Raw genomic sequence first — 13,013 nt, forward strand, 5'->3', positions numbered from 1 at the left:
CTTAAAGAACACAATGTAACTCCAAGTCAATCACACTTCTGTGAAATCAAACTGTCCACTTAGGAAGCAACACTGATTGACAATAAATTTCACATGCTGTTGTGCAAATGGAATAGACAAAAGGTGGAAATTATAGGCAATTAGCAAGACACCCCCAAAAAAGGAGTGATTCTGCAGGTGGTGACCACAGACCACTTCTCAGTTCCTATGCTTCCTGGCTGATGTCTTGGTCACTTTTGAATGCTGGCGGTGCTCTCACTCTAGTGGTCGCATGAGACGGAGTCTACAACCCACACAAGTGGCTCAAGTAGTGCAGTTCATCCAGGATGGCACATCAATGCGAGCTGTGGCAAAAAGGTTTGCTGTGTCTGTCAGCGTAGTGTCCAGAGCATGGAGGCGCTACCAGGAGACAGGCCAGTACATCAGGAGACGTGGAGGAGGCCGTAGGAGGGCAACAACCCAGCAGCAGGACCGCTACCTCCGCCTTTGTGCAAGGAGGTGCACTGCCAGAGCCCTGCAAAATGACCTCCAGCAGGCCACAAATGTGCATCATTGTCAGTCACTGACAGTCACTCAATTCTCCATGTCAGCTAACAATTTTCTGATTTGTAAATTAGTCAATTGATTTTGTTAGCCGCTCTCACTCAGATATCATTAGCATGGCATAAGTCTTGGGAAAATTTGTAGACTTGCAGGAAATTAGCTTTAGAACTGCATATTTTCTCTCTACCCCATGGCAAAATGAATAGAATTGCATGAAATGTATTATAAAATTGCTAAGCTTCTCTTTGCCCCATGGCAAAATGTGTAGAATTGCAGGGGGGAAAAAATGTATCCGCCGTCAAGAGGGGGGCCACTAAAATGTTTTGACTGCAAGGTGGGAGAGCCGCACAACAAAAAGAAGTCTGCATGCTTCCCAGCTGAATCAGTTCGGAAGAGTTCTTGCATACATTATGATTACATTTTGTGATATTTTTGTTAGTTTTGGACTTCGGTGAGGGATTTTTGGGCCACATGTTTTCTGGAGGCAAGTCCTTGGTTGCGGAAGTCTTGTTGTGGTTAATTTCTTTACTATCAAATGAGGAGAGACAAACTTATCACACAAGTCAGAGTTATACTTAAACTAAATCATTATTCACTTATTAATAAAGGAGCAGGTCAATACAACACACACATCCCCCCCCCCCCCCCCCCATTTTATTTCACCTTTATTTAACCAGGTAGGATAGTTGAAAACAAGTTCTCATTTACAACTGCGACCTGGCCAAGATAAAGCAAAGCAGTGCGACACAAACAACAACACAGAGTTACACATTAAATAAACAAACATACAGTCAATAATACAATATAGAAAGTCTATATACAGTGTGTGCAAATGAGGTAGGATAAGGGGGGTGAGGCAATAAATAGACCGTAGTGGCGAAATTATTACAGTATGGCAAATTAAACACCGGGATGATAGATGTGCAGAAGATGAGTGTGCAAGTAGCGATACTGGGGTGCAAAGGAGCAAAATAAATAACAATATGGTGATGAGGCTTGGGCTGTTTACAGATGTTTACAGATTGGATATGTAGAGGTGCAGTGATCTGTGAACTGCTCTGACAATTGGAGCTTAAAGCTAGTAAGGGAGATATGAGTCTCCAGCTTTAGTGATTTTTGCAGTTCGTTCCAGCCATTGGCAGCAGAGAACTGGAAGGAAAGGTGGCAGAAGGAGGAATTGGCTTTGGGGGTGACCAGTGAAATATACCTGCTGGAGAGCGTGCTGCGGGTGGGTGCTGCTATGGTGACCAGTGAGCTGAGCTGAGATAAGGCGGGGCTTTACCTAGCAACGGCTTATCGATGACCTGGAGCCAGTGGGTTTGGCGACGGATATGAAGCGAGGGCCAGCCAACGAGAGCATACAGGTTGCAGTGGTGGGTAGTATATGGGGCTTTGGTGACAAAACGGATGGCACTGTGATAGACTGCATCCAATTTGCTGAGTAGAGTGTTGGAGGCTATTTTGTAAATGACATCGCCGTAGTCAAGGATCGGTAGGATAGTCATTTTTACAAGGGTATGTTTGTCAGCATGAGTGAAGGATTCTTTGTTGCGAAATAGGAAGCCGATTCTATATTTAATTTTGGATTGGAGATGCTTAATGTGAGTCTGGAAGGAGAGTTTACTGTCTAACCAGACACCTATGTATTTGTAGATGTCCACATATTCTAAGTCAGAACCGTCCAGAGTGGTGATGCTGGACGGGTGGGTAGGTGTGGGCAGCGATCGGTTGAAGAGCATGCATTTAGTGTTGTTTGCATTTAAGAGCAGTTGGAGGCCACGGAAGGAGAGTTGTATGGCATTGAAGCTTGTCTGGAGGTTAGTTAACAGTGTCCAAAGAAGGGCCAGAAGTATACAGAATGGTGTCGTCTGCATAGAGGTGTATCAGATAATCACCAGCAGCAAGAGCGACATCATTGATGTATACAGAGAAAAGAGTCGGCCCGAGGATTGAACCGTGGCACCCCCATAGAGACTGCCAGAGGTCCGGACAACAGGTCCTCCGATTTGACACACTGAACTCTGTCTGAGAAGTAGTTGGTGAACCAGACGAGGCAGTCATTTGAGAAACCAAGGCTGTTGAGTCTGCCGATAAGAATGTGTGATTGACAGAGTCGAAAGCTTTGGCCAGGTCGATGAATACAGCTGCACAGTATTGTATCTTATCGATGGCGGTTATGATATCGTTTTGGACCTTGAGCATGGCTGAGGTGCACCCATGACCAGCTCAGAAACCAGATTGCATAGCGGAGAAGGGACGATGGGATTCGAAATGGTTGGTGATCTGCTTGTTAACTTGGCTTTCGAAGACCTTAGAAAGGCAGGGTATGATAGATATAGGTCTGTAGCAGTTTGGGTCTAGAGTGTCTCCCCCTTTGAAGAGGTGGATGACCGCGGCAGCTTTCCAATCTTTGGGGATCTCAGACGATACGAAAGAGAGGTTGAACAAGCTAGTAATAGGGGTTGCAACAATTTCGGTGGATAATTTTAGGAAGAGAGGGTCCAGACTGTCTAGCCCTGCTGATTTGCAGGTCATCATTCCCAGGTACCTAAAAGAACAGAAGCAATAACTCATGCTCTGGAATGTGGTCTCTTTAAGTTTTATCACCCAAAAGACATCGTAAATCTTCTGTCAGTGTTTAATCTCCCAGAGGCCCACTTTCAGTTCACACAGACACAATAGAGTTATAATAACCCTCTATTATGTTGTATAAAACAACCATTTTATGCAATAAAAGTATTATAACAGTCTACACCCATTCGTTGATGATTGGTCAACAGTAGGGATTCTTCAATAAAGTTTTTGTCATTCAAGGAGAGACGACTCACTTTCATGCACATTTTTTAATTGAGAAATACTGCATCAAACACTTCCTCAAAATGGTCAGAATTAATCTAAGAAAACTCAAGAAATGTGTCATTCATTTGGACATTTTTGCTGTGGAGTTCTTAGTCGCGCAATTGTACATCTAACTAAGATATCAGACAGACAGACATAAGATGTAAAATTACGCGACTAAGAACTGCAAAAATGTCAACATGAATGACTCATTTCTTGAGTTATCTTCGATTAATTGAATATTTTGAGGAAGCTACAGCGACTCAAAATGGACAAATAGTACTATTGCTGCTTCTTTCTCGTTTTTCAAGCAACGGTCTTTTAAAGGGAGTATGCGAGCACTCTTTTGGATCGCTTCGCGCCAGCCGAACTGAAGCATGAGGGCCCCCAAAAGGCTATGACCGGCCCTGCATTCACAAGCAGAAGTTGTCCCATATATTATCAGCACATTATAGGCATTTAAACCAGTGCTACAATAACAAATCACAGACATTCGGCCTATTCCGAAGAGAAAATGAATATACAGTGGTAGTAGTAGGACTAGTTTGCTTTGAAATCCGTAATTCTGAAAGCATTCATCCGATGAAGAAAGACTTTAACCTCCCCATGTCTACCTTTGACTCATTCCTCTCTGCCTCCTTCTTTCCACTCCTCTCCTCTTTTGACCTCACCCTCTCACCTTCCCCCCCTACTCACAAGGCAGGCAATACGCTTGACCTCATCTTTACTAGATGCTGTTCTTCCACTAATCTCATTGCAACTCCCCTCCAAGTCTCCGACCACTACCTTGTATCCTTTTCCCTCTCGCTCTCATCCAACACTTCCCACACTGCCCCTACTCGGATGGTATCGCGCCGTCCCAACCTTCGCTCTCTCTCCCCCGCTACTCTCTCCTCTTCCATCCTATCATCTCTTCCCTCTGCTCAAACCTTCTCCAACCTATCTCCTGATTCTGCCTCCTCAACCCTCCTCTCCTCCCTTTCTGCATCCTTTGACTCTCTATGTCCCCTATCCTCCAGGCCGGCTCGGTCCTCCCCTCCTGCTCCGTGGCTCGACGACTCATTGCGAGCTCACAGAACAGGGCTCCGGGCAGCTGAGCGGAAATGGAGGAAAACTCGCCTCCCTGCGGACCTGGCATCCTTTCACTCCCTCCTCTCTACATTCTCCTCTTCTGTCTCTGCTGCTAAAGCCAATTTCTACCACTCTAAATTCCAAGCATCTGCCTCTAACCCTAGGAAGCTCTTTGCCACCTTCTCCTCCCTCCTGAATCCTCCTCCCCCTCCTCCCCCCTCCTCCCTCTCTGCTGATGACTTCGTCAACCATTTTGAAAAGAAGGTTGACGACATCCGATCCTCGTTTGCTAAGTCAAACGACACCGCTGGTTCTGCTCACACTGCCCTACCCTGTGCTTTGACCTCTTTCTCCCCTCTCTCTCCAGATGAAATCTCGCGTCTTGTGACGGCCGGCCGCCCATCAACTCATCCTTGACCGCTGGCTACGTCCCTTCCGTCTTCAAGAGAGCGAGAGTTGCACCCCTTCTGAAAAAACCTACACTCGATCCCTCCGATGTCAACAACTACAGACCAGTATCCCTTCTTTCTTTTCTCTCCAAAACTCTTGAACGTGCCGTCCTTGGCCAGCTCTCCTGCTATCTCTCTCAGAATGACCTTCTTGATCCAAATCAGTCAGGTTTCAAGACTAGTCATTCAACTGAGACTGCTCTTCTCTGTGTCACGGAGGCGCTCCGCACTGCTAAAGCTAACTCTCTCTCCTCTGCTCTCATCCTTCTAGACCTATCGGCTGCCTTTGATACTGTGAACCATCAGATCCTCCTCTCCACCCTCTCCGAGCTGGGCATCTCCGGCGCGGCCCACGCTTGGATTGCGTCCTACCTGACAGGTCGCTCCTACCAGGTGGCGTGGCGAGAATCTGTCTCCGCACCACGTGCTCTCACCACTGGTGTCCCCCAGGGCTCTGTTCTAGGCCCTCTCCTATTCTCGCTATACACCAAGTCACTTGGCTCTGTCATATCCTCACATGGTCTCTCCTATCATTGCTATGCAGACGACACACAATTAATCTTCTCCTTTCCCCCCTCTGATAACCAGGTAGTGAATCGCATCTCTGCATGGCTGGCAGACATATCAGTGTGGATGACGGATCACCACCTCAAGCTGAACCTCGGCAAGACGGAGCTGCTCTTCCTCCCGGGGAAGGACTGCCCGTTCCATGATCTCGCCATCACGGTTGACAACTCCATTGTGTCCTCCTCCCAGAGTGCTAAGAACCTTGGCGTGATCCTGGACAACACCCTGTCGTTCTCAACTAACATCAAGGCGGTGACCCGTTCCTGTAGGTTCATGCTCTACAACATTCGCAGAGTACGACCCTGCCTCACGCAGGAAGCGGCGCAGGTCCTAATCCAGGCACTTGTCATCTCCCGTCTGGATTACTGCAACTCGCTGTTGGCTGGGCTCCCTGCCTGTGCCATTAAACCCCTACAACTCATCCAGAACGCCGCAGCCCGTCTGGTGTTCAACTTTCCCAAGTTCTCTCACGTCACCCCGCTCCTCCGCTCTCTCCACTGGCTTCCAGTTGAAGCTCGCATCCGCTACAAGACCATGGTGCTTGCCTACGGAGCTGTGAGGGGAACGGCACCTCCGTACCTTCAGGCTCTGATCAGGCCCTACACCCAAACAAGGGCACTGCGTTCATCCACCTCTGGCCTGCTCGCCTCCCTACCTCTGAGGAAGTACAGTTCCCACTCAGCCCAGTCAAAACTGTTCGCTGCTCTGGCACCCCAATGGTGGAACAAACTCCCTCACGACGCCAGGTCAGCGGAGTCAATCACCACCTTCCGGAGACACCTGAAACCCCACCTCTTTAAGGAATACCTAGGATAGGATAAAGTAATCCTTCTAACCCCCCCCCCCCCTTAAAAGAGTTAGATGCACTATTGTAAAGTGGTTGTTCCACTGGATATCATAAGGTGAATGCACCAATTTGTAAGTCGCTCTGGATAAGAGCGTCTGCTAAATGACTTAAATGTAAATGTAAGAAGGAAAGGCAAATGGAGACATTAGATAGCTCATCTCATCTTCGATCATCATGCAGTGACAAACTTCAATAGCATTGTTATTAGACAGCAAAATCAGGGGAGAGCGCGAACGCAGTCCCCAACTACCAGAAATTATGCAATCGAGATTTCCACATTTGAGAAATTCGCAGGGGTCAGCACAGCCCGAGTGCAATGGCTGAGCCTCACCCTGGGTGAACCGCCTTCTTGATCACAGTATCTCCCTTGCCAGGTAAGTATGAGTTGTACACATCGGTGGAGGAGTACTGATTCAAGTGCAAATGTTTTTGGATAATGGTTATCACTTTGGCCCCTGATAATAAGGCATCATATCGACCAAGTTTTAATCACGTTTATGAATACAGTTGTGGAGAGAGCGGTGGAGAAGCGATGCATTTTGTTTTACTTGGTTGTATCACTGTCCGCCTCTTTTCCCATCATGCAACACGGTAGAAATTATCTTTACGTTGACGTTTTAATATCTACACATCTGTCTGATATCACAAAAGTATGCGATGTACTAAAATGCTGAAATCACGTTCGTGCACATATAGCCAAACGAATGACACCATTTCTGGTGTTTCGTAGCATTCCAGGAATTGTAGGTATTTCGTCGTTTTCTGAAGCTTGTGTTCTGCGCTCAGTAAAACATGCTGCAATTACACCATTGACCACTGGGTGGTTTACGAACCCCAGAATATTTTTCATAATTTGAATACTGAGTAATTTAGCTGGCCCAATCTTCTGTTTCGTTGTTGCAATAAAATGTTCACTAGGCCGATATTTTTGTGCAATGTCATTGCAAAGAGCCAACAATTTGATTGCGAGTAGATCAAATATTTTCAAACAAGGGACAATGTCTGATTGTTTTTACTTTCAACACTGTTATATCCCCGGGTAGGGAGTGCACTGCTCCTGGAGGTACTGGATTTGTGAAAATAACAGACAAAACCAATGACTTCTGACAATACATTTCAACAGTTCACCATCTAGCTATCATACAGCACTTTTGTTTTAGCATTAACTGAAACAATAAGAATAAACTCAAAAGGGACACTGCAAACAAAGGATGCCTATTCCCATAATCAGTTTAATATCGAAGTATTACTGTGCATGTAAACATATTTGTAAATAACCTCACAATGTTAAACAAATGCGACCGAGGTAAAGACAGATTCAGGTTGGATATTCAATGGATATTTGTGCTTTCAAACCTCAATAGCTTTCAAACCACTTGAGCCACAGACTCCAAATAAGTGTCATGATTTTGGAAAAATTGCCTTATTAAAAAGTCTTATTTCCACATTTTGGATATTTCCAAAGCTAATAAACATGTGGAAATGTGAGCAGCATTTTGTATTCCTAGTTGAATTAGTTAGGGAGCGTAAAACAAAGTACAAACTTTTTTTACATATGAATTTCAATAGCTCCTTGGTCATGTGACCTACTGACTTCAAACAAGGTTCAGAATGTCCACTCAGTGGGCCTACACGTTGCACACCCTTTAGTTTGTCCATTTTAATCTCACAAGATTTTAAATAATTTTTTCAAACTTTCTAATTTGTGACCTACTGACCTCAAACTACTTTCAGAATGTCCACTGACTGGTGGAGACGGCGCCGTGAGGCGTCCAGTGCGGTGAAACAACCGATCCCGGAGAAGTTGGCGGAAGCCCCGGGGAGAGTTCTCTTTTCTTTGTGAAGGGATAGGCGCCCTGGAATGGGTTTGCCCCAAGAGAGGGGCCCAAGCCCTGGAAAGCGTTGCGGTTCTGGTGGCGTCCGGTGAGCTTTCGCTGGCCCTTGAAAATCTGGGGGAGAGGGTGTAAATCTCGCACCGGGCCATACCCATATACGCAGCAGGTCTCCAAGGTGAACATCCTCTGGCATGTTAGAACAATGTAGGTAAGGGAAGTCGGCAAGTCAGATCGTAACAAGGACTGGGTCGGTCGGGCTGAGGTGTGAAGCGGGGCTTGAGCCGCGGCTGGGGGAGCAGTTGCTCTGTCGGCCTCCTCTTGCCACCGTTGGAAGTTTGTTGAGCAGCCCATCTCGCGGTATATCGTGCATGGTCTCGCAAGGGGCTACGTGCGGGGGTTCGTCGGGGTGGTGTCCGTCAGTGTGCCGAAAGAGGACCGGGGGAGGTTCTCGCTACGGCGCTTGCCGGCCCCGTTCGCGCTGGGTCACCAGTGGGTTGCATCGGCCAGCGCCTAGCAGCTTACTTAGAACTGGTGCGGACCAGGGGAATCCGACTGTTTAATTAAAACAAAGCATTGCGAAGGACCGAGCTGGGTGTTGACGCGATGTGATTTCTGCCCAGTGCTCTGAATGTCAAAGTTAATAAATTCAATGATGCGCTGGTAAACAGAGGGAGTAACTATAACTCTCTTAAGGAGTCCTTAGCCTTAGTAAGGGAGATAATGAGGTAGCCCTATAGCAGGGCTCTTCCAATCCCTCTCTGTATGTCACCTGTTTACAGGTGTCGCTAACGATGCAATCCAAACAGGAGTTACCTCGGTACTAGTCCGCACTCAGAGAGTCCTGCAGATGGTGACAGCTGTTGATCATTAAACGGAAGGCGGCAGTCGGTCCTGGAATATGGGGCTTTCGGTCAAGCATGAAAATGTGAGGGCGGTTCCACCAGACTCAATTATTTGCCGTGGGGCTCTTGTAAATTAATCCTGACCTTGACAGGAAGCCAATCAGAGAATGATGGCTCGAACGCATCCCTGGCTTTGGCTGTGAAGGGGGAGTTGTCCTGGGAGACGGCTGATGAAAGTGTCCTACTGGCATCAGTCTGATCACAGAGCGGCTGTGGTGAAACGTTTAATCACTCGTCCCCCGTATATTTAGCTAACTCTAAACCGCGAAGGTTTGAATCGAATGCTGGCTTCGGCTGGACCCGCTAACAGTGGAGCACTAAATAGAGATGGAATGTGCTTAGCGGTTATGGAGACTGCCAGGTCTCAGGTCCGCCTGGGTGCGGGACTCTACACATTCTATGTGGGAGCTCTTCTTGCCGCCCCTCTCCTGATTGCCACTGCATGTTTGTGGGGAACCTGGTGCTAAAATCACTCGTAGACGACCTGATTCTGGGTCAGGGTTTCGTACGTAGCAGAGCAGCACACTCGCTGCGATCTATTGAAAGTCAGCACTCGGTCCAAGCTTTTGACGGGGACGGAAAGCATCTTCCTCCACCATCCTTCTTTACTTATGGGTTACCAGGTGCACGCAGAAGGGCCAGGGTCCAGAAGCCAGACACAGAATGTGAGAGAGCCCAGGCAGGCGGGTAGAAGGCATAAGACATTGACATGGGGCTCTGGATAGGTAGGGGACTAGGTGGTGGTCGCCCATCTGCCGGGGCCCGTCCTCTGGTGGCACTGTGAGTCAGGTTGGGACTCGCTGTAGAAGTTAAAGGGTCACCAGGTGCACAAGGAGGCCTCCATCAAGGCGAGGGGAACTCAGAGTCTGAGCAGGGGCAGCCGGACTAGGGGTTGGAGTGGGGACTTAGTCTCTGAGTGGAATAAAGCGGGCGGGTCACGAGGTGCACAGAGCCCTTTTCAGGTTACCAGGCGCACAGAGTCTGTTTTGGGTTACCAGGTGCATGTGGTTCCTGACAGCAGGAATATAGACGTCTTAGTGTCCGGGGAGGGGTGCGGGTGCCCCGGTTCACCTGGTGGGCAAGGTTATGGAGATGGCTGAGCCCCGGCCGGGATGCGGTGATGAGTGATGCCCAGTGAGAGGGGTGTTGACTGGGAAGGGAGAGTAGGTGTGGAGGCCTGGAGGTCTGTAGTTCCAGGGAGTAAGCTATACACTCTCAGGCCCAGGGAGAGGGCAGGCAGGTGGGCAGGGAGTGTAGGCCTAGAGGCCTGGAGTCAGAGGTCACCAGGTCAATGGGGGCCTGCCTGGAGGTCAGGAAGGCCTTAGGGAGAAGGCCCAAGTGAATAGGTGTGTGAGTAACACTGTCCGTCAGGGTAACAGAGCAGGCATTTCATGTAAAGTCATGTGAGATGAAAATGGACAAACAAAAGGGTGTGCCATGTATAAGGCTAGTCAGTGGATATTCTGAAAGTAGTTTAAGGGTTGTAGGTCACATGACCAGGGAACTAATTAAATTTAAAAAGTAAAAGAATTCATGTAAAACCACATGAGATGAAAATGAACAAACTAAAGGGTGTGCAATGTGTAGGCCAACTATGTGTACATTCTGAACCTTGGTTGAGTTCAGAATGACCAAGGAGCTATTGAAATTAGAAAGTTTGAAAAAGTCATGTAAAATCTTATGAGATGAAAATGGACAAACTAAAGAGTGTGCTGTATAGAAGGGTAGTCAGTGGACATTCTGAACCTTGGTTGGGGACAGGTCACATGACCAAGAAGCTATTGAAATTCAAAAGTTTGAAAAATGAATGTAAAAACGTGTGAGATGAAAATTGACAAACTAAAGGGTGTGCAATGTGTAGGCCCACTGAGTGTACATTCTGAACCTTGATTGAGATCATTAGGTTACATGACCAAGGAGTTATTGAAATTCAAATGTAAAAAAGTTTGTACTTTGTTTATGCTCCCTAACTAATTAAACTAGGAATACAAAATGCTGCTCACATTTCCACGTTTATTATCTTGGGAAAGCGAATTAATGTCCAAATCGTGAAAATAAGGCCTGTGCAATGTTGTGTGCAATTTTTCCAACATCATGATACTTATTTGCAGTCTGTGGCTCAAGTGGTTTGAAAGCTATTGAGGTTTAAAAGCGCAAATATCCATTGAATATCCCATTTTAAACTGTCTTTACCTTGGTACAACTGCAGGGGTTCAGCCACAAGTTTGGTTTGTTTACAAATCGAATGCATATAGCATGTTCAATCTGTAAACTTTGACAAACAGGCAATACTCACATTTCTGTAGCTATGTTATAACTAAATGCATCGATTTAGTGCATGATTATCAGCTTAATGCCCCCGTTCACATGCTAGTCCAAACTAAGGTCCGCGGTGAGTCTGTGTAAATTATGCGATTTGTGATTTCATGGGGAGCAACAGGCAGGTAGAGTGGGGCAAGGTGAGATTGGGCCAGGCACATCCAGGTGTAAGTAAAAAATACCCGGAAAGCCAACAAATAAAACACAGTAGAAAATATACTGATGAAAATCCTGGTTCTTTCAATCACATTCATGTCTCTACTCAGCCTGTCTTCCTCCCTTTCTATCTGTCTTGATTTGACTTATCACTAGTGAAGTGCCACATTGTATCAAATCAATCAACTGGATCTGTTCCGAAGCTGTCTTTTGCGAACAGGAAACATTTGATCAACTAGCCTATTCCAGGTCCAGAGTTCCCTGCGCCAGTGAGCTCGGTACAGACAGCTGTTTTTGCACAAGGGGGAAAAAAAGGTATTTTATGATGTTTACACTTTGTAAAGGGAAAAAAAAATGACTGAGAAGCTCAGCCTATTAGTGGTGACTAGTGTCCACTGTACGTATACTTCGTATTTTGGAGAATTTAGTTCGTCAAACGGGAACTTTTGACATACTAACTATATCCATACTATGACCAATAAGCATACTATATACTAAATTAACGTCACTAATAGTACGGTTAGTATAAGTATTCGAACACAGCTGAAGACAATCAGAAATAATTTAAAAAATGTTTTATATATATATTGTAATGAAACAGCAGGGAGCAGGGAGCAGGTCTCGAACCCTCGACCTTCTAGCCCGAGGTCCGGCGCGCTATCGACTGTGCCGCAAAAGCATGCTCCAGTGGCAGAGCTACTCGAGGAGGGTTGCCATGTTCCCGGTTTCACTGACATATTGGACTACCTTAAACGATGAGGGTTGGGGCCAATGCTGTTGGTGGCTAACGTAAACTCACGTAAACTCGTACATCGCCTTGGTCCGTACAATTGACCTTATTTTAGGGCCCCAAAAACGTAATACTTCCAGATCAACTGTAATTTCAATACCATTGTAAAGCACAATTTCTCCCCTTTTCAACAGAATTCATGCCGAGACCTTCACGCTGCCCGTTTCTACATAATTCAAGAAGGCAATGAGCTCCTTCTGGTCTTTTTAAACATAGAGGGTGGGGAAGCGAAACTAATGCGTTATAGTGAGAAGGACAGATGTCGTGTGGGAAAATTGCTTTTTTCACTCGATCTGTCCAACTTATCACCTTATCGCCTCTAAAATGTACATAAAACACGATAAAGAGTTTATATAATGTGTCATTACATACCTATTTGAAGGTTTGTGTCGAATTTGAATCGGGTTTTTAGGGCATTGTGAGGGTTGAAAATATGCTTGGCCTATCATGGGGGTGTCTGTGTGTGCTGGAAGTAACATTTTGCAACATATGGTGTTACTAGCGGGAAGGCTGTGGTTAACCTTGAGCGGGAACAGTATGTTAAATGAGGACACATACATAGAAAACAATGTTGCAAGGCGGGAACAGTATGTTGAGCTATTGACACGTGCATAGAAAACAATGAGGTAATCTGCAACGCCGGACAGCTGGAGAGCCTGGGGGCTGGGACCAGCCTGTGCGCCAACGATAGGCTGA

The 13,013-nt window shown here is 46.5% G+C and overlaps 1 non-coding gene across 1 annotated transcript; it reads right to left on the reverse strand.

Moving 5' to 3' along the window:
* Window positions 1-6,533: 6,533 nt before the first annotated feature.
* On the reverse strand, window positions 6,534-6,697 carry LOC129821615 (U1 spliceosomal RNA). The gene has a single exon (XR_008754376.1). It is a non-coding gene; the product is annotated as a U1 spliceosomal RNA (small nuclear RNA).
* Between the last annotated feature and the right edge of the window lie 6,316 nt (window positions 6,698-13,013).

Source organism: Salvelinus fontinalis, chromosome 23, assembly GCF_029448725.1.
Source record: "Salvelinus fontinalis isolate EN_2023a chromosome 23, ASM2944872v1, whole genome shotgun sequence".
In the NCBI taxonomy this organism is placed as follows: Eukaryota; Metazoa; Chordata; class Actinopteri; order Salmoniformes; family Salmonidae; genus Salvelinus; species Salvelinus fontinalis.